At 45.0% G+C, this 25,269-nt stretch overlaps 1 protein-coding gene across 2 annotated transcripts in view; it reads right to left on the reverse strand.

The window, feature by feature from the left end:
• The window catches only part of ETV6 (ETS variant transcription factor 6), a gene marked incomplete at its 5' end in the record, with an annotated part of 225,226 nt that overhangs the window by 168,809 nt on the left and 31,148 nt on the right, over nucleotides 1-25,269 (reverse strand). The gene's annotated exons all lie outside the window — the stretch shown is intronic.

Consider the following 25,269-nt stretch of genomic DNA (forward strand, 5'->3'; position numbering starts at 1 on the left):
AGGTACTTACAAGCATGCAAAAGGAGCTCAGTGCTCCAAACCAACATAAAAACGACAGGGCGGGTGGTGCACAGTTTAATCCCAATGCTACAGAGGCAGAAACAGAGACCACTAGACAGCCTGTCTAATCTACCCAGTGATCCAACCCATGGGAAGCCCTCTCTCAGAAATATAGATGTATGTATGTATAAATACACAGGAGCAGGTAGGGTACCTCATTCCAGATGAGACTATCCTCTGACCTCCATATGTGTGTGTGTTCAAACACACACACACAACAATACACTACACTACAAACACACACACACACACACACACACACACACACACACACACACACACACACAAGAGGGAAAGGAAAGGAGGAAATCTGTAGAATGAAGACAACGGCTATCTGGGGCAGGGAGAATCTAGAAACCACTGTCCTTCAGTTGGCTGTGAATTTGTAAGCATTTATTCCCCCCCCCCCCACTACTCAGTCACTCACACACATTTTTCCCAAGCATATGTCAACTATTACATATAAAACACAGTAAAAGGGAAACCAAGCTTTCTAGCCACATGAGAGAGGCAACTCCAGGACAGCCCAGCCTCTGATGACTACTCAACAGACATCTTCAACCACTCTACTATGGGGTAGTAATGCTGGGTGAAGTTTTGTGGACTCCTGTCTTCCTACACGGACTTTAAGTCAATTCTGTTGCATTCCCCACACATCTCTTTTTATTCCCTCACAGTGTACGGCTGAGCACAAGTCACTTAACAAATGCTCATTGATGTCTGGAAAACATGGTGGGTGCGGGCACGGATAACAAAAATAAACCAGTGGAAAAGCTCAAGTGGTACTGGATTTCAGCCTTGTAGAAGACACAAACAGCTTTAAAGTTTGACTCTCAGGACCAGAAGCCAGGAAGGATCACAAGTGATTTCTTTTAAATGTCTAGAATAAAGCAACACCCATCTCCTACAAAGGACCCTGTGTCCGCACTACAAGTCTTAAGACAAGGGGACATACACATATACCAGGAGAAACCAGGGCCATCTCTGACGTCCAGACTGCAAGCTGACAATAGCGATGGTCTCCCAGGGATGGGGCACCATGACCCCAAGTCTCCTTGGGAAAAGTTACAGCAGCAGGACTCTTGCAGCTATGACCTCAGGCTAATTTTGGATTATTCAGCAAGCCTCTCACCTGGTCTGGTCAATTTCCTGAAATAAAACAGGAGTCCCCCAAGAGCACAGTACTCTCCGGTTCTAAACTCGAGCTGCATCCATCTGCCCATGACTGCTCCATCTGACTTAGCCCAGTGCTGACCAGAAGCACTCACGCTGTGAGTGACTCTCATGATACTGGGGAGGCCGTGGGAACTGTCTCCTGTTTGAAACAAGGGTCCCCCTGCAGGAAAGAGTGTTGTCTATGGTGTCTGTTCCCAACTCAGGTAAGGACAGAATGCTAGTGGAAAGAACTTCTCTACTCAATAATCTCTGGAATGAGCCTGGAAAAAAAAGTCATGAATACAGCTGGCCAAGAGGATGGATGGATGCTAAGTGGCTTATGAACCACTCTGAGATTCATAGTCATGTAGAAAAAAAGGCAGAGATTAAAAATGATTGGACCTGGAGGTTGGGGAAATAAGAACAAAGTATGAAGGCCCAATGGATGTGGTGACACATCCCTTTAATCCCAGAACTCAGTTAGCAGGAGTGAATAAACGCTGTGACGTGAGTTCAAAGCTAGTCCCATCTACATAGTGAGTTCATGGCTAGGCATGGTGAGACCTCTCAAAAACAAATAACAAACTATATATATAGATAGATAGATATATAGATATATTGATAGATATTTGCCAAAGTGTGTGTGTCAAAATGAACCCCATTTCTTTGTATGTTAATTTAAAAGTTAATTTTAAACATATACTCCAAAAACCAAAAAAAAAAAAAAAAAAAAAAAAAAAAAAAAAAAAAAAAAACCACGTCTTGGGAATGACAAGCAGTGAGCAGATTAGATCATTCAACACACAAGCTTGAGGACCTCTCAAGTCCCTAGGACCCATGGTAGGAAAGAGCAGATGCTTGAAAGCTGCCTCCAATGTTGATACACATACTACAAGACACACACAGACACACAAAGATACAGACACATACAGACAGACACACAGACACACACAGACACAGACACACACACACACACACACACACACACACACACACCCTTAAAGTCAAAGTCATTTGCAAAAGACCAGACCCAGTCTCACTCCATGGCCCATGGGCTTTCTGCCATGTTACTTTCTAGGATACATCACTTGGACACCTGCTACATATATAGCTTGGAGCCTCGGGAAACAATTAAACAGAAGTCCTAAACTCACTTGGAAGGAGGTAGAGGGCAGTTACTGAGGAGAGTAATTTTTCCTTTGCACTAATAGAAGGAAACTCATCGGAGACTAAGCCAACCGAATGGCATTGAGTGGTCCTGATAAACCTGAACTGGTTCCCACACTTCCAAAATTGCTCACTTTTTGGTGAATCTCAGTGAAAAACCATCCTTCGGGATATCAGCACGGTGTTCATAACTAGAGGAGACAAGCAGGAGCATGGGGTGGCCTCGTGCAAATTAGATATACAACAAGAAGGGAAACAGTCATTTGTGTCCCGGTGAGATAAAGAAATCTAACACTTCAGAAAGCCCTGATTCCCACAGGCCTTGTGCTCAGCCAGGGAGTTCTTAGAAAAACTGGGGCTGCCTACCGCATCTGCCCTGCTCATGGGAAACAGATCCATACTCGAGCTGTTGGCTCTGAGTTCCTTATTTACTTATTGGTACTGGGGATTGAACACAGGACTTCACACATCCAGTGCATCATTAAACCCTGCTTCCTTTTTCCCATCTTTAATTGTCAGACAAGGTCTCATTGTCTCGTTACACTGTCCAGGCTGGTCTTTAACTAGCTGTGGCACAGGGGGACCATCGACTTGCAATCCTCCTGCTTCAGCATCCTGTGTAACTAGAATTACATCCTGCCAGCGCCAGGCCTGTCTCCTTCCTTCTTTCCCCCTTCCTCTCTGTTCCCTTTAAATTTTGGTACTAGGGACCTCACACTGCTAGGCGAGAGCCATTGACCTACATTCCTAACCCCTCTGCCCCTTCATTTTTATTTGTCATTTTGAGACAGGGTATTTCTAAATCGTAAAGACTACATGTGAACTTCCTATTCCTCACATGTAAACCCTCCTGACTTCACCATCTTGGGTTGCTAGTATTACAGTAGCAACCTGGGCTCCCCACCCCCACTGAGCCACAGATGCTCTACCATTGAATTACATACCTAGCCCTCATGCATTCACCCATTCATTCATTCATTCATCCATTCATTCATTCATTCATCCATTATTTAATTTATTATTAAGTTGCCCAGAATGACCTCAATCATGTGATCCCAGGCCCTCAGCTTCCTGAGTAACTTTAGATTACAGTAATGCACCGCCACATTTGGTTCGGGCTTTATTATTTTTATGGCTGCCCATGTGAGAAACAGGGAATGAGAATTCCTTCTCTCAGAATATCGGTTTCCTCTCCAACCTCATTTCCAATGCCATTCTTCAAGAATCTGAACTTGAGCACTTGTGTTTACTTTCGTCTGAGCTCCCTAAGGTTAGATTGTTGATGTCTATGCAAGCCAGCGATTAGCATTCTGACTTCAATCCCCTCTTCAGAGTCGGCCAAAGGCATCCAAGAAGTTGGCCACAGTACCACCTGGGAACAATAGGCCCTTTCTACCAAATACAGGTTTGTCTTCCTTTTCAAACTCACAGGAGTTGGTGCTCTGGCAGAGAGGGCCACCTGAGGGTACAGACTGTTCATTGTGAAGCCGAGGGCTCCCCAAACAGGAAAAACCAACCAGCAGGTCATACGGCCAACAAAGTCAAGATTTTAGCCCCAGTTCCATTTATAGAATGTGAAAGGTGAATCTGATGGCCTGTCACAGCACAAACAGATACAGCCATGAAAGCAATTGTCCTAGAAATACCAGGGCAATGTGGTAATCACACAGGGACTCTCCTGTCTAACAAGCCCCCGTGACGACTTGAGAAACCAAGACCATTCAGATCTTCGAGATTTCCCTCGATTATCTGCCACGTTCAAAGAGAACAGCCAAGGTGACTGCACTGTTTCTCCTGTAACTCTCATGAGGTCGCTAGGAAACATCCAGTGCTGGTCTTTAAGCAACGGCTCAATGGATAAGGGCACTTGCTGTTCAGGCATGAGGACCAGAGTTCAAATCCTTAGCACCCGCTAAGAGGTGTTGTCACATGCTAGCCTGCAACCCTAGTGCTGCTGGAGGCCAGGATAAGAGGATCCCTGGGGCCTGCTGACTGCCACCCTAAATCCAAGTTCAGTGAGTTCCTGTCTCAAAGTGAGTGAGACAGAATGACAGGGTGGGACACTGGATGGTTTGTTCTTCTTGCCTGCTGACACAGATTCATGCCTACACAAGCCATGAGCTTCTACACACGTGCCCCTAAACACACACACACACACACACACACACACAAAGAAGAGGAGGAGAGGGAGAGGAGGGGAGGAGAGAGGGAAGAGAAGTGGGGTGGAGGGGTACAGAGGAAACCTGCTCAGCCCATCTATAGAAGGCCTGGGTGACCTGGGAGTTCAGAAGTTCAGAGCAAAACCTTTTACTCATTTCCTAATAAGAGCCAGGTAAGAAGCTATGAAAGCTCTGTGCATGAAGTTCCCTGCTTGGGGGGAACTTTGCTCAGCCCAGGCCTCTGACCGATAGCCTTGCAGTGAGGGGCAGCTGGGCTCCCTGGCGAAGAGACAGAGCCTCTTATCCATTCTGCCCTCCACCAGCTGGGCAACTTAACCTGCCTGTGGCTATTAGTCAGTCTCACGCATCCAAGGACAGTTGGAATGACACCCTGTTTTTCTCACACTCTTATCATCGGGACGGAATGAGATAACCACAGCAAATAGTTCACATTTTTTAAATGCTGCTTTCCACATGAAAGGCTCTGTTATTTTCATTACTGTGGTGGAAGCCGGACCTGGGGACATCATGAGCCAGGACACAGGCTGATGTACACTAGCAGAGGGACACTGGCTTCCTAAGGAGCTCTTGGCAGCCCAGGTCCTCTGAACTCAGAAAGGGCTGAAGCAGAGATTGTGGCTCCAAAGTCACACTATGCTGCTCCGTACAATGGTCTCCCATTACGCCTGTGGGTGCAGGACTCCTGTTTCTAAGCTAAGTCTCTGTTTCCATAGACACTGAAGCACTTAGCACCCTGGAGATACACCCACCCCTTGCCTGGATGCCCTTGAAATGAGGGGAGCACAGAGGTGGGGTAACTCAGCTGGGTGTCCTGCTTGCTACTTATCTAATGAAGTATTCTTCCCAGCCTGAGGAAGCCTGTGATACTGGGAAGTATCTACCTTCAGAGTCCTTCCACCGTTTTGGAAGGGAGCATCTTTTGGGTTTGAGGGGGGCTGTTTGTTTTCTGTCTTCCTCTTCTATATGGTTTTATACTTTTTCTTAATGTGTTAGTATTTTAAGTTGGGCTTCCCAAACTCTGGTATTCTGTGTCCTTAGATCAAAGAGAGCAGGTCCGACCAGTCTAAGTCAAGATGTGTTTCTAGCTACTTGGGCTGAGAAAGTAGCAGTACAGTAGCAGTACAGGCTACTGACTGGCTGAAAAACTGCTCCATTATCCCAATGCTAGCAATCAATCTAATGCTGCTCCCAAACATCTGAAGGCTAGGGCACAGAGTAGAAGTAAAAGGAGCCAGATAGCATATGTACACACACACACACACACACACACACACACACACACAACCCAAACATATACACAGACACACTCATACACAGACATACACACATGACACAACCCACATACCACACCACACCACAAATAACATATACAACAAGACAACACATGGCATCCACACCCCAAACCACGTACATCGCGCGCGTACACACACACACACACACACACACACACACACACACACACACACACTTCACTCAGTGAGAAGCCCTTAAGAGTCACTTCCCAGAGCTACTGAATTTGGGAAGCAGTCCTTTTTTCCCCATCCTGTTTTAATATGAAATCATTTATTTCCCGCCCTTAGTGCATTCATATACTTGAGAAAAAACAGAAAAGGAAAGGACCCTCCCTTCTTCCTTCCAGTCCCTATTCCCTTCCTCCCTTATCCTCCATCTCCTGCTGTTCATCGTTTGGTCCTCTTAGCAGCTGTCACTCACTCATGCAATAACTTCTGCAACTACCATGTTCGTCCAGTGTATGTATGACGTGAAGGAGAAGCGTTTGGGTGCTTGTCCTACAGTGGTGACAGACAAAATAATCACCGCGCAGACAAAACACATGCAGACTGCATAAGAGACAAAGAAGAGTCTGAGATACAGGCTTCGGGGAGAAACCACGAGAATGCTCTGCCCTGGCCAGACAGCTGCTGGCTACCGCCTGCTTTCCTTCTCTTCTCTCCCTCCTCCTTTCTTTCCTCCTTGACCTGACAAGTCTTACATTGAAAGCAGTGCTGACAGCTCGGTCAGTGCAAAGGACAGTCCAGGAAAGGGTCCAGCTCTGCCATGTCACCTCTGGGAACTGCCATCACTCAGGAGGTTATTCTGAGGACCCTGGAGGGCTCTGTGGGTCCTCCAAAACATCTACCGCAGACAGCCAGTCGCTTCCTTTCCCTAGTACTCCTGGGGCAGTAAAGCTAACTGAGCAAGCATTTGCAAGGTAAAAAAGCCTGGGCCCCTTCAAGAAGAAAAATCAGGATCATGTGATCTGTATTCTCAGCATTGTTCTCGTTCAGCAACTACAAGCGTCTTTGATTATTTCTATAATCAAATATTATGAAGTCAGTCCACTTAAATTTTTATTGTATTTATTTGTGTGGGAGAGCAGGCATGTCACAGTGCACACGTTAAGAATGGGAGACAATCTGTAGGGGTCAGTTCTTGTCTTTCACCTTTAGAATCTCGGGATTTGAACTCAGGCCTTCAGGCTTGGTGGCAGTCACCTTTTCGCCACAGAGCCATCCTGCTTGGCTCTCCTCAGCCCATGATCTCCAAGCTTCTCTAACCTTTTCTTTGAAAAGCCACATCTCAAATGTTGACTTATTCTTATCTCTTCATCTCCTGTGCTTACAGATCTTTGAAAGCAGTGACTAAAGCAGACATCATGGTAAGGAGGAACTGACTAAGGCAAAGCTTTGTGGGAAGGTTATTTTCCTGAAACTTTTTTTTCTTTTTTTTGGGGGGTGCGACTGAACATTTTCTTCACTCAACATTTAGTCGGGTGATGTCTCCTTTACCACCTAAGCCCAGGAGTACTTCCCCTTGCTCCGATTCAGCAGCCTTGAGTATTACCTTTTAAAGACACTGAATCGGTTTTGTACTGAACGTCAATCGGGACTATACACTACTCGTGGGCAACTGTGCGTTCCCTGCCTAGCTTGCTATCAAATCACTTTTTGAAGAACCAAGGAAACTCTTTGCAGACCACCAGATAGGCCCAAGGAACGGTGGCAATTTCTGAAACTAACTCCACTTTACTCTTAAAGGCTGTAAGGGTGTTGTTTTGTTCTTGTTCTTAGTTTTGTTTTTCTGTTGTTTGAGATGGGTTCCTTCACATAGCCCAGGCTGGTTTAGAACTTACTATATGGCTGATCCTGACTTTGAATTTCTGACCCTCCTACTCTTGGAAGCCAGGAGTTTAGTGAGTGTGTATCTTGACCTACTATGAATTGGGAATTTTATATATTTGGGTCAGTTTTGTTTGAGTTCTGTAGCTGTCAAAAGATCAGAAAAGGCTGGAAGTTGGGGTCACTTCTATCACAACATGAATGATTTACTCTAATTAGTTACATTTGGCTCTATCTATGTCACTCACGGTCCTTAATGGCTGCCCCTTTCTAACTGCAGACACCACATCACTTGGTACATAGGGCACTATTACCAACTATCCTGGAGTGTAAGCCTGAAGGTAGGAACCTGCCCAGCTTGTCTTTTATAAATTAATTAGCTCTTACCAGTTGGGGTATAACAGGGAAAGCCCTGACAGGTTTTGGGAAACATAGAACTCCACACGAAGATGGAATTATAAGAATTCCAGCACATGCAATGACATGGACGAACTCTTGTTAGTGGCCACCTTAGTTCAGCCCTTAGCCTAAAAGCTCCTTTCTTTCCTTCAACCTTGCACGCTGGTGAGACCAATCTACATCCCACAGGTCCAACTGCATTCAATGAGGCTTCCCAGAGACACCCAGTAGCCTATCCCATACCATCAAGTCCGCAGCATGGAATCTACGCCCCTGAAGCCTCCCACCGTCTCCATCCCTGCCTTCTGCTCACACAGTCATGCTCCTTGCAGCTCATTCCAAGCAACCATGCGTGTTTCCACTTGTCCGAGCTCAGGCCATCCCTGGGATGCCATTCACACCTTTCTCCACCTTGAACACCTCCTCTCCTTTCAGGCTTATTTGAAATATGACCTCTTCTTTGAACCTTTCCAAAAAGCCCCCATGAGCCTCGGGGAACATGCAAACCCATCTCACCTCTCCTTCTGCACACATTATAGGGAACTGTAGTTAGCAGAGTTCACTGTCATCCCTTCATGCACAGGCTCCTGGCAATACAGTAGGCGTTCATCTGGTATACCACCAATGCCTAAGTCTCTCTACTCAACACCCCAAAGAACACCGCTCAGGAAAATAGGCCTTGAGAAGAGTCATTCGAGGAAAAAGTCACAGATTGGTCTGGAGGAAAAGATTCACTCTGGCCACACAGACTAAAAACACTGGAAAGTTAGGAGACAGAGAATGGGGGCTGCAGAAAAGGCTCAGTCGTCAGCAACACTTGCTGCTCTTCTAAAACACTCCAGTTCATTCTACAGCACCCACATGGCAGTTCACAACTGTCTGAGATTACAGTGTCAGCAGGTCCAATGGCCTCTTCTACTTCTGCAGGCAGCAAAAACTTACATGGTACATTTAGATGCTTTAAGGAAAATGGCTGATTTAAAGAGGAATGGATTTCCAGCACACGGTACAATGTTTTAATATTACACTAAGTGAAAAAAGGACACATGCTTTTGTACTTTCCTTAAGTGAGAGATCGGGAACAGTATCAGGTCACAAGGACAGAAAGCAGGTCCTCGGAGCTAGAGGAAGAAGACAGAGTTAGGACAGTTTCCACTGGGGAAGACATAAATGTCCTGAAGACAGATGGCAGTAATGGTTGTCAACAGTCTGACTATACCTAATGCCACTGAATTCTATACTCAAAAGAAAAGTTTAAATGGCCTAGTTTGTGTCGTGTGCACTCTACCACAACTAGTGGAATGGGGGGAAAATACACAATGGTTAGCGGCTCGACACAAATGACACAGTGGGAGCAGGGGAGTTATGATAGTAATACAGTGGATTTAAATTTGCTCACCAAATATTAAATTATGGAACAAGGAAGCCTTATGGCAGAAGTTACGGAACTAAGGGTTGGAAGCTCCATCTTCCACAGAAGGAACCAAGTACGGGAAATATATTTAAATACTCTTCTTTCGAGTCAACTAGCACTAAACATATAGGGTCCAGCCCAGAGGCTGGGCGCAGAAAGGGGACCAAAGGTGACTTAAAACAAATCAGTGGTGGAATGGCATGGATTTTGGTTCATTCAAAACAAAACAAAACAAAACAAAACAAAAAACACCCCAGAGTTTTAGAATTGGAGCAAAGATAACATGCCGTTCAGGATGGCGTCCCAGCCAACGATGAGTTCTGAGAAGGACAGGGTCACAGGGCTGAAAGGATGAAGTCAAACCCTGTCCTGTCTGAATCTTTGAGTCCTCGACAGCAAATATAAAAGCAGACTTCCCGTGCTTGGATGTCCTTCCCACACTTTACAACAAGAAAAGCTGTCCTCAACTCGGCATCCTGACACCGGCATGGAGCTGACCCGGATGGACGGCCCAGGATCCTCAGGACCTGCGCTCCACAGCAGTCCTACCTTCTACTCACCAGCGAATTTACCGGCCTCCGAACCCAGTCTGTGTTTTATCTGTCCCCGTACCTCAAGATTTCAAAGCATCCTGAAAACACAGTTCACTGGGTTTCTGAAAACATGGAAGAAAACACACATGCACAAAACCGGGGCGTGGTTTTTACTCTAAAAATGTAAATTTCATAATAAATTTTATATAGAATTCAAAATTTATCTCTCTCGAGCCACCAACAGATGGTTTTACAGCTTAGGAGAATTAAGTAAATAAAAATTCTGTTTTTCCCATATTATTCATGCGTTTTGTGTTTTTTTTATCTTGAAATAAGAGAATGGATTTTACTTAATTAAAAAGGGTCTTTTAAAAGAGGCCAAAGTTGTACTCTACTAACTTTGGGGAACTCACACGTGCAGTGAAAGTACCATCATTACACGTAGACCCTGCTAATGTCTTCAGGGAGAATCTTTTGTTCTGTTGGTTTCTGAGGCAGGCTCTTGCCCTGTATGTCCGGCTGGCCTGCCACTTGCTTTATAGAACAGACTACTCTCGAATTTACAGCGTCCTTCTGCGTCAGCTTCCTTAGCTCCAGGATGACAGACATGCCCCTACACCCAGCCCACTGTGGTTTGGTCTTTTTAATCTGTTTTTTTTTTTCCCCAGTTTCTTCTACATGTTACCGGACGCTCTCCCTTCACTATATTAATGTGTTTCTAAAGGCGAGGCCTGTTACAATCAGATGGGTGATGCTGTGGCGCCTTAGGTGTCTGAGAAAAGAAAGGAACAAAGTGAAACCCGGTGACATTCAGTCGTCATGGAACAGGCCTTCAAATGGCTCTCTCTGCTCAGTAAAAACTAGTTTTTTTCCTTTCTGTGGTTGTTTTGCTTTCTGAGGCACCTTGCTCCATGTGACTTACACTGGCCTCGGAGGACAGCCCTGCAGACAATTCATTGGGCAGTTTTGAATCTTATGCTCCCTACTAAATAACGGGGGAGGGGGTGGGGACTGAGGTCATGCCTATGAGGAAGTTTGAGCCATGAGAAGACCCAAGCCCGCCCGGAACGTTGGAGGAACCAGCTCCCTACTGTAGGGTGTCTATGTAGGGTGTCCATGTGGATAAGAAATTACGGGAACTTCCAATCTAATAGCTGAAGGAAAAATAAATCCCAGTCAGTAAAGCACTTAACTTCAGAAGGAAGACCAGACCAGGATCCCAGCACAAATCTGAAAAGCTAGGCATAGAAGTGAGCCATCAATCACTAAGGTGAACAGATAGAATAATCCCTGGACTCACTGGCCATCCTACCTGGCCTTTCAGTCGGCAGGGTGCCTGTCTGAAAGGCAATGTAAATAGTCCCTGAGGAGTGTCACTTGAAGAAACCTCTGCTTCCATGGGCTCCTATACACACACACACACACACACACACACACACACACACACACACACACACACCACAGAGAGAGACAGAGACAGACTTAGAGAGAAATAAAAAATGAAATCGTCTGTCCTAAAACCACAAGGCACTTTTCCGACAGACACGGCACACATGCACTCACACCGTCACTATAGTAGGTCCAGCCTTAAGGGGCCACTGCGACAGGGAAGGAACTAAGAACAGGTAACTAGGACTCAACAGTAAAAATATTCTCCTCGATAAAAGCATTTACAAGAGGAAAAATTCCTCCGGTGAAACCAAGTCCTTTGCCAGCCCAGCCGGAGATGAGCCCACAGCCCCGGCTGAGACAGTAATGAACCACTTTGTGAAATCGTACACGCATGACCCAAGCAAACTGAATGCCCAGTCTCCTGGACCACAGACACCAAAATAAAAACGTGGCGTTTTCACCAGTTACTTTCCTGGTAACTTGTGCCACAATCAAAACCCAGCATTGGTGGGATGTCAGAATTCCGACAGACACGGCACAACGTGCACTCACACCGTCACTATAGTAGGTCCAGCCTTAAGGGGCCACTGCGACAGGGAAGGAACTAAGAACAGGTAACTAGGACTCAACAGTAAAAATATTCTCCTCGATAAAAGCATTTACAAGAGGAAAAAAAAATTTCTTATGTCACTGAACAGGCAGTAAGTAATCGGGTGTTTTGGGTTTAGTTTTGAATTTATTTTCAAATTAGGCAAGTAGGCCCGTATGAGTGCCAGATCAGGCCAGACAAAGTGCAAATGTTCTCGCCAAGTTGCATTACCTTGCAGGCATAAGGAGATGTCGACTGGGATTTAGTTAGGGAAAGGTTCACAAATCATAGGCCCTGCTTGGATAGACAATGCATGTCAAATGCAGGCATCCAGATCAGAAGAGTGGAACACCTTTAGTGAGCATGTGGGCTCTGGGGCTGGTGGAAATGGTTTATTGGTTAAAAAAGGATGAGGACTTAGATTTGGGACCCCCTAGTACCCACATAGAAGTCAGGCTTAGTGGTCTACACCTATAACCCCAGCACTGAGATTGGGGCCCAAAAGATCCTTGGGGCTTGCTGGTCAGCTAGTTTAACCTGGTCTCAAAAGGTAATACAGAGAGCAATAGAGGAAGACACAAAGTTGACCCCTGTCCTTCACATGATATGAATGTGCTGTAGTGCATGCATACACACAGACACACACACACACACACACACACACACACACACACACACACACACTCACTCACAGAGTGGGGTGGGGCTCTGCGTTCCTTTTGTACTGACTGACTTATTTTCCAGTTCTGCTCAAAGACAGCCACTGTGCCATTCAGCCAATTACCCATAGTGCTCAGGGTAACATCTTTCCAGGTACTTTTGTCTCCACCAAAACCATTACTCTGACCTGCTTCAATAGTCTAGGATGTTCTAAACATTTTTCAGCAAACCTGGGAATTTTAAGAATTACGAAGTTCTGGTTCTATCCTCTACTTTGAGCAGAGAAACTAAGATGCCCATGCCCAAATGTCAGGCTGAGGATTGCACTGACGTCCGAGTCTTCCAGAAGTTTCCATTTCTGGAAAATGCTTTTCTTGACCCTTGTCCTGCACCTGCCTGGTCAGAAGCCTATGGCCATCGCTAAGGATGCCTAGCTAGGGAAGCATTTCCAGTAAGGAGCAGCTATGAATGGGAGAATCCTTGAGGAGGTCTCCATGTCCTATTTGCCGGTATGACATTTGTGACCGCCTAACAAGTCTATGCCATTGGAGTCGGCTTCTAAGAAATTTCGGCAGAGTTGTGGCCATAACAACAAAGCACGGGCCCCACTGCCTTGGCGATGAGCCCACCATGACTCACTGCGGAGTCACCAGTTGCAGCATGGGATGGAAAGACAGCAAGGAGCTGCAGCAAACATTTACAGCAATGGGGCCTACACTTTCTCTATTACCTCCTGTCAATCCAGCCAACAAACACTGAACACTAGTCACATGACAGTCACAATGATGGAAGAAATAGCCACTGTTCCCAAGTTTGCAGTCTAGTAAACGGGCCAAACGCTTAATAATTACAAGGATGGGGAACCTTACTGAGTATCTACTATGTGCTGGGCTGATGATGAGACCACGTGACAGATGATTTCTTTCATTAGGTAGCACTGTGTGAGTCAAGGGAACCAAAACACAGAGGGTCATCTGTCCTCAACTTTTTAGACTAATAGGAGATGAATATTAAGAAAAGACAAACAAGCAAACACCTTAAATCAGTGACAGAGGGTGACAAGTGACATACACCAAAAACCAAACCAAAATGAAAACTCCCTTTGCAACTCTGAGACTCGTATCACTGGCAATTTCCCCATGCTGTGGTCTGCCATCTCTCAACCACCTCTATTCGCTATATGCTTAATACATAACTCAATAGTGAAAATATTCTTGTTGAGAATAGGATTTAGAAGAGGAAAAAAATCACAGAGATGGAATGGAGGCAAGAGAATCACAAGTTGAACGCCAGCCTTAGCTACCTCCTAAGTTTTAAGTGAACCTGGGCTATATGAGACAAGAAAATGAAAAACAGTATTTTTCCTTTTTCTTGCTCACCTGTCTTGTGTCAGTCTAACTTACATGACCCTAAGACAAGCGGTGAAAAACAATACTGTTTTCCTCTTATCATGTATTGCTTTTATGCCCTCATGCCTTCCCAGTCATCAGCTCTGAAGGGAAAGAGTTGGACTCTAGACTACAGAGGTGTCCAGGGTCTTCCACTTCTAATGTCCCATGAGCTGGTAACAAGGAAAATTATGTCACTGGCAAGAAGCAAAAAGCCAAGTGAACACTAGGAGCTGATGGATATGAGACTCTAAAGCTCTCTGAATCCACGGGTAGGGGGTCAGGGCACAAGGGGAGCATCTAGGGTCCCCTCACCAATTGCTCGGAATGCTCCTGAATCTTCAGCACAGGTGAGAGGGGCAAAGAGCTCTTACTAGAACTCCACACTAGAGAATGATACCATGAAGGTGGCTGCTCCAACTGTCTCAGGATCTGACTTCATCAGATATGACAAAACTAAGAAGACACCTTTCCAAGATCAGCCACCCCAAGTAGACAAATCTGTCTCTAGCTTATTGACCTCACCCCATATCCTACCACAAATGTAGAGTTGGGCCAGGCTGTAGTACAACTTAGACCAACTGGAGTATGATCCAGGGACATTAGAACCCAAGCTAAGTGGGTCCTGCAGGAAGAATTCCCATAGGGACTAAAGAACCCCTATTCTTCCAATGCCACCACCTCCATTGCTATTCCTTATTTTTGTCTCAAGTTTCTACACACATCTCTTGTCCAGGGCTGGGGGAGGTGGCTGACTCTCCTAGTTCAGGTCTTTTAAAATCTACTCAAAGCACATTGACTTTCTTAACATTTTTGTGAACCTGGGATGGATCTGATAATACCACCAAAAAGATGGCCGGCACCATCTTAAGTGTGCCATACACAAAAAAGATACCAGAAAATGCTTCTCACGTTTAATGCTTCAGTACTTTTCCACAGACTAAAACTCATGATACAGATATTACAGACCCACCAAGTGTCACACTCGTCGACATTATGTGACAGGACCTGACCCTTTTTAAAAACTGCACATCAATCTAAGAAAAACAGAGCAGTGTGATAGCCCAGTGATCTCCCAGCTCCTTAAAGAGAAGGAAAACAGCTTTTGCAGAGAGAGCAGAGGCCACCTTATTCAGTGCACCAGCAGGAACGTGTCCTCTCAGGACCGCCATAGGACAAACGCACATTACATGTGGATACATGATTCCAACTGTGCAGAGCTAAACACAAAAGCAGACAGAAGCCGACAACCAATGGAGATGAAGCCAGGTGGAGGTTTTGTAGAGACAGAGCTCTGAGAGTGAGGAATGTCCTTGTTTAGACACAAGTGTCCCTTCAGGCTGGCCGGCCATCCTCCCACTTAACCTTCGAACAAATCAGCAGAAAAGCCAGGGGAAGACAGTAGGTGGTCCATTGGTTTTCAAATGTCCATCACTTTGACTGGCTCATCCTAGTGATTAAACAATTCATTAAAGAAGGAAGGAAGGAAGGAAGGAAGGAAGGAAGGAAGGAAGGAAGAAAGGAAGGAAGGAAGGGTGGGTCCCAAATTAAAATAAATTCATAAAAAGCTATTATGAAATATTTAATATGCACTGCATCTCACATAACCTTCCTAATAACCCAGGATACAAGCTGGGTAATATTAGTGACCCATTTTAAAATGAAGAAGCTATATGAGCTAAAAACACCGCAGAGGAAGGGGTTTGAGTACAGGGTTACCAGACTTTAGGCCACATGCTCTTAACCTTAGTCTGTGAAGGTACAAGAACACAAAAAGAAATTCAGCTATCTAAAAAGACAAACCTAAAATAAAGATTTCCCTAAAGCCATCCAAAATATAACACTGTATTGTACTGTGACATAATGCAATGCATTTTTCTACAATTATCCATTTCAATAAAGTTTTTATTTGGTAAAGCTCCAGGCTATCTTCCCAAGCCTGTGCACTCACGTGTGCAGGGGCTGTATAATCTCTCTAGTTAGAGGAAGAATTGGCCACAGAGGACTGGCTGTTTTCTCTGTAAAGAGAGACTCCTGCTGTCCATCAGGCCTCTCTGGTCCTCTTCCCTGAAATCCTCACTCCCTTTGCGAGCCTTAGATCATCCGAGAACAGATGGCCAGGGATGCATGTGGGTGAGGCAGCCATCCCTCAGCCCCCCAAGTGTTTTCGTCACTAGAAAGCAAATAGATAGAAGCAGCTGGGGACAGAGAGAGAGAAGAGAGAGTGTTGGGTCTAAAAGACTCCAGAAGTGGGCAGCGGAACCTTCCCAGCACCTACTGTCACCACCCTACCCTTGGAGTCATTCCAGTCAAGTCTCTGGAGAGAAAATCACTTCTTCAAGAACACAGACTATTCCTGAATCTGTGCAAACAGTCTGTTAAGGGCTAGAAGTCACTGGTATCTTCCCCTGCTGTGGTATGTATCAGACCTGTCCTTGTAACCAGTGGGGATAACACAGAGGGATTGTCACAGCCCTAAAAGATCAAGTTATGAAACAGACATTGGAAATGGGTAAAAATGACTTTGGTTGATCTATAAACCTCCACACTGAGAAGACACAGACTCAAGAACGCCATTTGGATCACCTTAGCTATGTCTTCTTAACTGTATGTGGTATGTTCTACTGAACGCCAGTCATGTTCCCCTGCCTCTTGAATCTCTAAAATGCTCTACCTTACCCTACCCTACCCTTCTCATTTGTGAGCTCACATTCCTCTAATCATCAGATCTCATACTGACCCCTACTTTCTCCCCAGTAAACCTTCCCTCCCAGCTACCTTCTCATAGAGCACACAGCATGACAAATTTCCCACTTGAACATACCCTCTTTTGCCTGGATCAAAAGGATGCTTGTTGGGTCTGGAGAGAACTCAGCAGTTAAGCATGCACACTACTCTTCCAGAGGACCAGAGTTTGGTTCCCAGGACCCACACACACATCAGGTGGTCACACCCACCTGTAACTCCAGTTCTAGGGGATCAAATACTCTCCTCTGGACTCTGTACGCCCCTGTAAATGTACACAATGATCACACAAATACATACGAATATGCATAATTAAAAAGAAAGAAGTATCTGTATCTGCTGGGCTTCCCACAAATCTCCCCTGCAGAGATTTCCAACGATGCCCCCACAGGTGCAAAAAAGGTCTCTTCATGGACACACGAACATGTGTGTACATACAAATATAAGGAGCTTGTTTACAACAGCCAGAACCTACCACCAAGCTGAACGTCCATCAACAGTTCAGTAAAAGAATAAACTGAGCATGCTCACAAACAAGAGCGGTGCAAGCAGACAGTAAAGTGAGCCACAGGGACGGGAAGCAACCAAGACAAACTTAACAATGAAAAAGAAATACGGCTCAGAGATTTATGCACGGGGGAGGAGGGGGGTCCGATGCAATTTTTATAAAATGTGAGGGCAACTAAAATTAAATATATATTGTGTATGCCTTTTTCTGGATATGTTCTATATTTTTAAGTTGCCCATTTTAGGTCTATATCTAAATGGGAGAAAAGCTTGAGTAGGAGGGGGAGGGAAAGTGGGAAGAGAGATGTCCAGAATCCATATGGTCACCTTAGGCTGATGAAGGAAGGTGTGGGATGAGCACTCTCTGGTCAGACCTAAGTTATTATCAAAAACCTAGCTTTGTCTCAGTGTGGGGGAGGTCTGTGTGCCACCATAACACTGTCTGGTGGCACATCATCTCAACATGATGTCACTGGAAGTCAGAGCCTCTGGAAAGGGAATAGCCATGAAGGTGGAACCTTCAGGAAAGCTATTTATATGCTTATAAAACAGGACACTGGGGAGCCCTCCCCAACTTGTGAGGACACAGGAAGAAGGAAGTCTACGTCTCAGAGGAGAACCCTCATAAGTGAGGGACCATGCCAGACTCCCAATCCTATAAACATTATGGCAGCTGGAACTGACTGAGACGTTGCTTATCAAATATTTTATACTAAGTAAAACTGTCACAAATCTAATTCTTTATGTAAAAGCCCAATATTAAAAATAAATGTAAAAATATCATAACATGGTGTTACATACATATGTGTGCTTGGTGTGTGTGTGTGTGTGTGTGTGTGTGTGTGTATACATCCTAACACTAATTAACTTAATCACCAGCCTGTGACCAGATGACCAGTTGAAAGGGGACTAGTCTACAGACCCTCTGTCCACACAGCTGCCTTTTTTGCAGGGGTTAGGATGACACTAAACACATCGTGGTTGCCTTAGATCACAGAGCACTCAGGATCTAGCCCCCAATCTCATCCCAAAAATATGCTGCCCCCCCCAAATGGCATCATAAATGTGGCTGTGACACTGTGTTCTCGGCTCCTGATATGAACATCATCCCGCGCCTGTGTGTGCATGAAAACCAATCGGTTCTCCCTTCTCTGGGAAGTATAGCAAGCGTTGAGGCTTGGATGATCGGCCCTAGAGAGGGGATGTGAACAGATGTTAGAGAACAAACAAAGAAGACGAGGGATCGATTTCAATTGTCCCAGGGGAGTACAAATGACTCTGGAGAGAACACACCTGGTAGTGGGGGGCAGGAAAAACATGGGGCAAGAATCCAGTGCTCCCCAAAGGCACATCTACTGCTCTTCCAAACACACCACTAACATGAAAGTTCGGTGGCTGCCACTTAATTTCCCTCTTACCAAAAGGTGAAATGTTAGCCCCAGAAAAGCAAACAGAAGCCTCGCCTAGTAACTCTGCTTGTTAGCCTAGCAGTGAACATTTCTGTCAGGAGGGCAGCAAATTCACATCTTTCTCCCAGATAAGACCCATGAGAACCTAACCTGGGTTTAAAATAAAGGACGCCCAGACTAGGGATGCATACCTGTAATCCCGTCACTCTGGAAAGAAGGCAAAAGGACCGAGTGCCAAAACAGGACGGTCTACTTAGTAAGGCCCTAACTCTAGTGATTGGTTCACTATTATAAACAAAACTTAAAAGTTTCCCGTGAATGGGACCAGCAAGGCGGCAAAAAGCCCTTGGCATGTAAACCTGATGGTCTGGTATCTTAGGCAGATCCACCTAAAAAGCCAGGATTGGCGGTGCTCATCTGAAATCACAACATTCTGACAGGTAGATAGAAAGCAGAGACAGGACGATCAGCTGAAGGCTCTCGGCCAACTCTCCCAGAATATGCAGCCTGGCAGAAACAAAGAGACCTGGCCTCAAAGGCAAAGTGGAAAGAAAAGACCAACTCACAAAAGAAGTACTCTGATGTCCTCACATACACTGTGCCGCGTGCTTCCGTGTGAGCACACACACACACACACGAGACACACAATAATAATAAACAAAACAATTTCTAAAGCAGTATGAGCCATGTGGTATCATTAACTAATCAAAAACATGGCCCAGAAAGTTTCTGATTCAAGCCCCGCCCACCTCAGCCCAGGTCTCTACTGATTCTGGCCTGGACAGAGACTGTCCACCCAGCATAAAGCTTTTAGAAAAACAGGGCACTGTCCCTGAACCTTCGAGGACACAAAAGTTCTCTTCTATTTGCAGACTTTGAAATGTTCTTCACAATCTAAGCAACTCTTCTCCAATTATCCCTGCCTGGATGAGTCCAGGACCTGCTTTCCTAGTAAATGATCTTCATGGGATCTTGCCAAAACATTTCTCCATCACCTATTTTCTTTGTCTAAATAGAGAAACAGATGTAGTAACTAACCTTCCTCCCTTGTCTTCTCCTTTCCTTCGGGAGCCCGTAATATTCCATGTTGGCTTCTTTGAGCCACCGCTGCTGTTGTGCATTGACTTGGGGCTCATACCAAGATTGCATATTTATCGCCTTGAAAATGATGACGGCAGACCTAACCCATCCCGAAGCACAGTCTTCCTTAGGTGACAGAGATCCTTCTAGTCAGCCCCCAGGGACAACTGAAGGTATCACTATCCTAGAAGGGTCTCCATGTGTCACTGTACTTCTGGATTCCTAAGGTTGACCTGAAATCTGAGGTATTTGTCTTTACATCAAATCCAGAGATCTCTGAGAGGGACATTATGAACTTCTACAGTTCATAACAGCTTCTGCAATGGGATCTTGGGCTCCTGGGGGTGACTCAGAAAGCCCCCATAACCAAAGAGCCAGCATGTGCCTTTCTCCTTGGCCACTGAGAACTGGGAAGCTGTTGATCCCAAAGGAGAAAGAGCAAACTGAAAGAAAGTCAAAGGGACAGCACATAGGACCAAGTGAGCAGAAATGATCAGGAAAGCCCAGGTTCAGATTCTAGTGGCTGCCACACAATACAGGGTGACATCTGTCCCCTCGGGGCAATCATGATATTTTTCTTTCCAATTTCATTCACTGGTTCTCCAACTACTTACTGGATCGAGTCCAAGTGCCTTCGGCCACCCTGTAGCCCTTCCTTCAGGGCATGGCCTGCTTGGTTTGGTTAGAGCTTCCCTTCGGTCGAGTCTTCCCAGGCTTTGGCATTGAAAGGACTGTGGTTCTAAAGTCAGGCACCCATAACCTGACAGAGCCCCCACGTGCCCTGGATATGTGGCCCCCTACCCTAGCTTAGTTTCAGAGCTGTAAAACAGGAGCCTGAGAAGTACCTGTTCTGACATGGCCAACACGTCATCATGCTGAGATCAGATGAAGGAACACCTACAGAATGTGTGGTCAGCACTTGGCACACAGCACATTCTCAGTAAGTCTAAGCCGTTCTGACTACTCTTACTGTCCTAACTTAAAGAACCCGCTACATCATTTAGAGTCCTTCCGTTTTTCCACATCCCACAGGGCTTTTGTACTACGTCTTATCTTACACAGGGCGTCTTTTCTCCACCAGGCTGCAGACTCCTTAAAGGTGAGGACCACAGCTGCCATGCTTTCCTTTGCCGACGGATATTTCAAAATGTCTAAGTGCAGGAATGCATGTACTCACGCTCTCGGGGCAATGAGAATCAATGGTCGCCTTTGTCCAGTAAGTGCTTTGCTAATTTAATGATTTTTTTTCCTACGTAAGGTTCTTGGCTAAAGGAATTGATGGCCCAGAAATATATGAGCCTATCCTGACGCCTTGCCCCTTTAAGTCATGCTGGGTCTGCTGGCACACGTGCCACACCTGATAAACTGAGTTTAATCCCCAGGATTCATGTACTAGAAGGAAAAACTGACACTTTATCCTCTGATCTCTATATAACATGCACCCCCCACCACCACACAAAATCAATGCAATTTTTATAAGTCCAGAGGCTCTGAGAATTGAGGGACACTGCGGTGCTGATAAGAAATCGGTGTACCATTGTGATCGCATCTGACAAATCAAGGTTCGAAAATAGTCTCTGAAAGTCACAAAGGGCTCCTAAGAGACACACTGATGAATTCCTGGCAGGCTCATAGAAATAGTTATCTGGTCTACCCTTGGGTGCTCGGGCCATAGAAGAACTGGGACGACAAAGACAAAGTGAATCTTCTTTAAGGCTCTGCCCATCTGCTGGGAAGAGAACCCCAACGGTGGCTGCGAATGAGCAAAGATCACTGAGGCTGGCAGGGCCCAGACAGATGAGGAAGAATCCTAACTGCACGGATCACACAACCAGGGGCCATCAGATAACAAACAGAGGAATTACACTTCGGGTTATGTCATCGATGAATACTGTATCCTGAAGACTTTCTCGTACAAAAGTGCCCACTGTGGACTCTGAAAAGCCTGCAAACACTTAGTCTTGACTGTGGCTGGCTGCGTCTAGAGAAGCTGAGGAGGCTCTGTACACATGTGACCAACCATTCTTTTACATTCTCCTCTCGGTGGTGAGAGGACAAAGGCTGGAATCCTCGACTTTCAGTTATCTGAGCACAATAGCCCATTTCATCTTTACTACAGAAAAGATAGAGACCAAACTCTACTGCTATTTGCAACTGCATTTTAATAAGATTTGATAAAGACCAGCCTTCTTGTGGACCCTCCCTTCCCTTCACCAGCCACAGGAACATTCACATTCGTGAGAAAATGCAAAGTTGGGTTTTAGATGTTCACTTCCTACTTCCTGGTTCTCACCCAGAGAAGAAGTATTAAAAGTCACGAGAAGTGGGGGGGGGGGTGTCACTTTTACCCAGAAAGAATCAGGAAGTGCCCCAAATCCAAGAAGGAAGATGTCCTGAGGAACTAGGCTTTCTTCTCATAGGCACATAAGAGTTGTGTTCTATGGGGTTGGTATCTTATGAAAGGAATCCTGGATTTTCAGTTTCTGGTTGTTGTTCTTGTTGCTGTTGTTGTTGTGTCCCAAGAGGGCAGCTGGGTAAAACTGATACACAACCCAACCATGAATCAGCACAAAGACCACCATACACTAATGATGGCTGTCTGCACTAACCAGGAAAAAGTTTGCCGACCCAAATGTCAATGCAAACTCTCTCTGTACAGCAAGAGTCACCTTCTCAGTTGACCACATCTCTTATGCCCCCTTAGAAGGTCTTGGGGGACACTATGGAGCAATTCCCATGTCCATGGCGGTACTTACATGACCCACTATGTTTCTCTGAGAGCCCTGATCATTAGCAACCCGTGTTTCAATTTCACTTATCTTGTGTGCAAGTCGAGACCTACAGATGACATTTTTACTAGTTGAATCCTCTGTAGCATCAAGAAGTTACATTTGAACTCGAGGTAGTAATTAGATAATAGGAAGAAATTACTGTTCTCTTTGTTACTTGTAATGATGGCATTCTGTTTGTTTTGAAAGGATGTTAAAGACATATTTAAGTGTTTATAGGCAGAATTACAAGGGATTTATGTGGAGCTATAAAATAGCAGGTTGGTGGAGAGATGCAGTGTGGAAGGGCAGAGGGCAAGATAAGTCACGCACTGGTAACTGTCAACGCTGAGTGACGTGTGTAGAATGGTCTATCATTCTTACTGCTTTTGAATACATGTGGAGATGTCTAATAGACGTTTTAAAGCTAAATAGTAAAAATGAAAAGTGTTTGTCTCTGAATGGAAAAACTTCATTAGCAAAATATCAGAGAGACCCCAAAAAAAAACAAAAAAACAAAAAAAACCTGTCTTAAAATTAAGCAAACAAGATGTTTGGGGCATCAAGATGGCCCCTTGGGTAGAAGTGTATGCCATACAGCCCTGACCAGATGAATTTAATTCTTGGTACCTACTTTTAAAAGCTGTGGTTAGTGTGATCTTATTCCTAGCATTCCTACTATGAGAAGTGAGCCACAGGTGATGAGGCAGGAAACTCTTGCATGCAGTACAGGAGCAGAAATATTAAGAGACTCTGCCTCAAAAACAGCCAGAAAGGGACACATACATGCATACATGGTGAGGGGTTGGGGAGAAAGACATTTTGTCCAAAAAAAATGTGTTCTCTAACCTCCAAAAGCTAACAGCACACAAGGGGCCATATTAATTCATTCATTCATTCATTCTCTCCCCATTACCACTGCACACATACACACAATACACACTAAATAAAACCTCTTAAGAAATAATAAATGAAACCAGATGCTCATTTGAACTGTCAAATAGCAGCAATTAAAAAGCCACCATAGATGAGATACCATGAATTGTTAGAACTGATCTATCTGCTGATAAAAAAACTCAGTTGTCACCTGGTGTGTACATGATGCCAACACTGCTGTTGTGTAAAAAAGGTCATTTGCCAATAACAGAAGCACAGGTAAAATTGACTTGTCACATCATTCCTAAACCTCCCTACATGCAGGTCCAACAATATCCATGACTCTGACAGATGTCTGTCCTCCTGTCTGTCCACAAGGCAATGTGTATCCATTGAATTAATTATCAACTCCCTTCCTGAGAGACCGTTTCTAGCCAGGAAGTCTGAGGACAGAAGTTATGAGATAAAATCTCACGAGAGAAAAGGTGACATAAGAGGAGAAATAACAACTCGTTAGGGAGTTTTTCTTGGGGCAATCTGTTTCTGAGTTTACTGTTTCTGAGTTTATAGTCTAGTGACATTTCGAGGAAAACAAACTCTAAATTCAGGCCCACAGTCTGCTCTAAGTTTTCTGAGACACAAGGGGGACAGAAAGTAAGAGTCACACTTAAAAACAAAAAGTCCTAAGACAGGCGTGTTCCCTTCCTCTCTCCAGCCTTGAACCACAAATTAATGAGAAAGTCACATGATCTGGTAGAGTAGACATCAGAGCCTAAAACTGGTCACAGTCTAGGGTCACAAACAAACTACATAAATTCCGTTACTAAAATAATGAGTTTACACTTTTTATCTTAGTTGAATTGTACTTTAAAACTAAACAGTTGGTGACCAAAGAATGTAACCAAAAACACTGCACCAAAAATTTGCTTATTGACCCGTGATCTGTGGTCCTTTGCCCGTGGGTAGGATGGAACACTATCATCAGAAGGTTTCATTCACACCTCCTGCTTTTCTGAGAATCCCGCAGCTCACTGGACACACAACAAAAAGAAACAAACAAGAACCACAGGAGAGCCAGAATGACATTTTAGAAAGTATAAACAGCTAACTTTAACTTCATCTATGCTTGTTGAAAAGCTAGGAAAGACAAATTGTTCAGATAATCTTGAACAAAGAATGTAGGGCCGTGTATACCACTCAATACACAAGCTAGACAAAAACTACCCTATAAGCAAATACACCCAATGGGCTAGAGGGTGTTCCAGCTGTTACAGAGGCCAGATGGTGACAAATAGCTATCTTCATCACCTACAGACATGGTAGGGACACCAGCCACATCTTTAATAGGAAGAAATTTGTTTCCATGGGATGCAGGAAAGAATCTCCCACCAGGCTCTCTTTGCCAATGCCACCGGGATACACTGACAAGACTATAGTGGCTTTAAAGTACCCCAATTTCCCACATATCTACTTCAGGAGCCAAAAGGAATCTGTGCTATTGCTTGCCTTGTGTTTCTGAAGTGCTGGGAATCGAACCCAGAGCCTCAAGAATGCTCTCAGGGGTTGTAAAGCTTAGCTATGTCCCCAGCTCTCAAAGGCTTTAAAGAACATGCCTTAAGGAGGAGAACAAAGACTGCAGGAGGGAGGGACGGAGGGAAGAGGAGGAGGAAGTGGAAGAGGAGAGAGAGATGGGGGAAGGGAGGGAAGGAGGGAGAGAGAGAAATGAACCTTAAAGGAGAGGAGTGCCTTCTGTGTGGCCCTCCCCTGCCATGAGCAGTAGCTGTCTGCTATAGGGGGAGAGTAAAGCTGTGGTCAGAGTATAGGGGGA

This window comes from Micromys minutus (assembly GCF_963924665.1).
Source record: "Micromys minutus genome assembly, chromosome: 3".
NCBI lineage: Eukaryota > Metazoa > Chordata > Mammalia > Rodentia > Muridae > Micromys > Micromys minutus.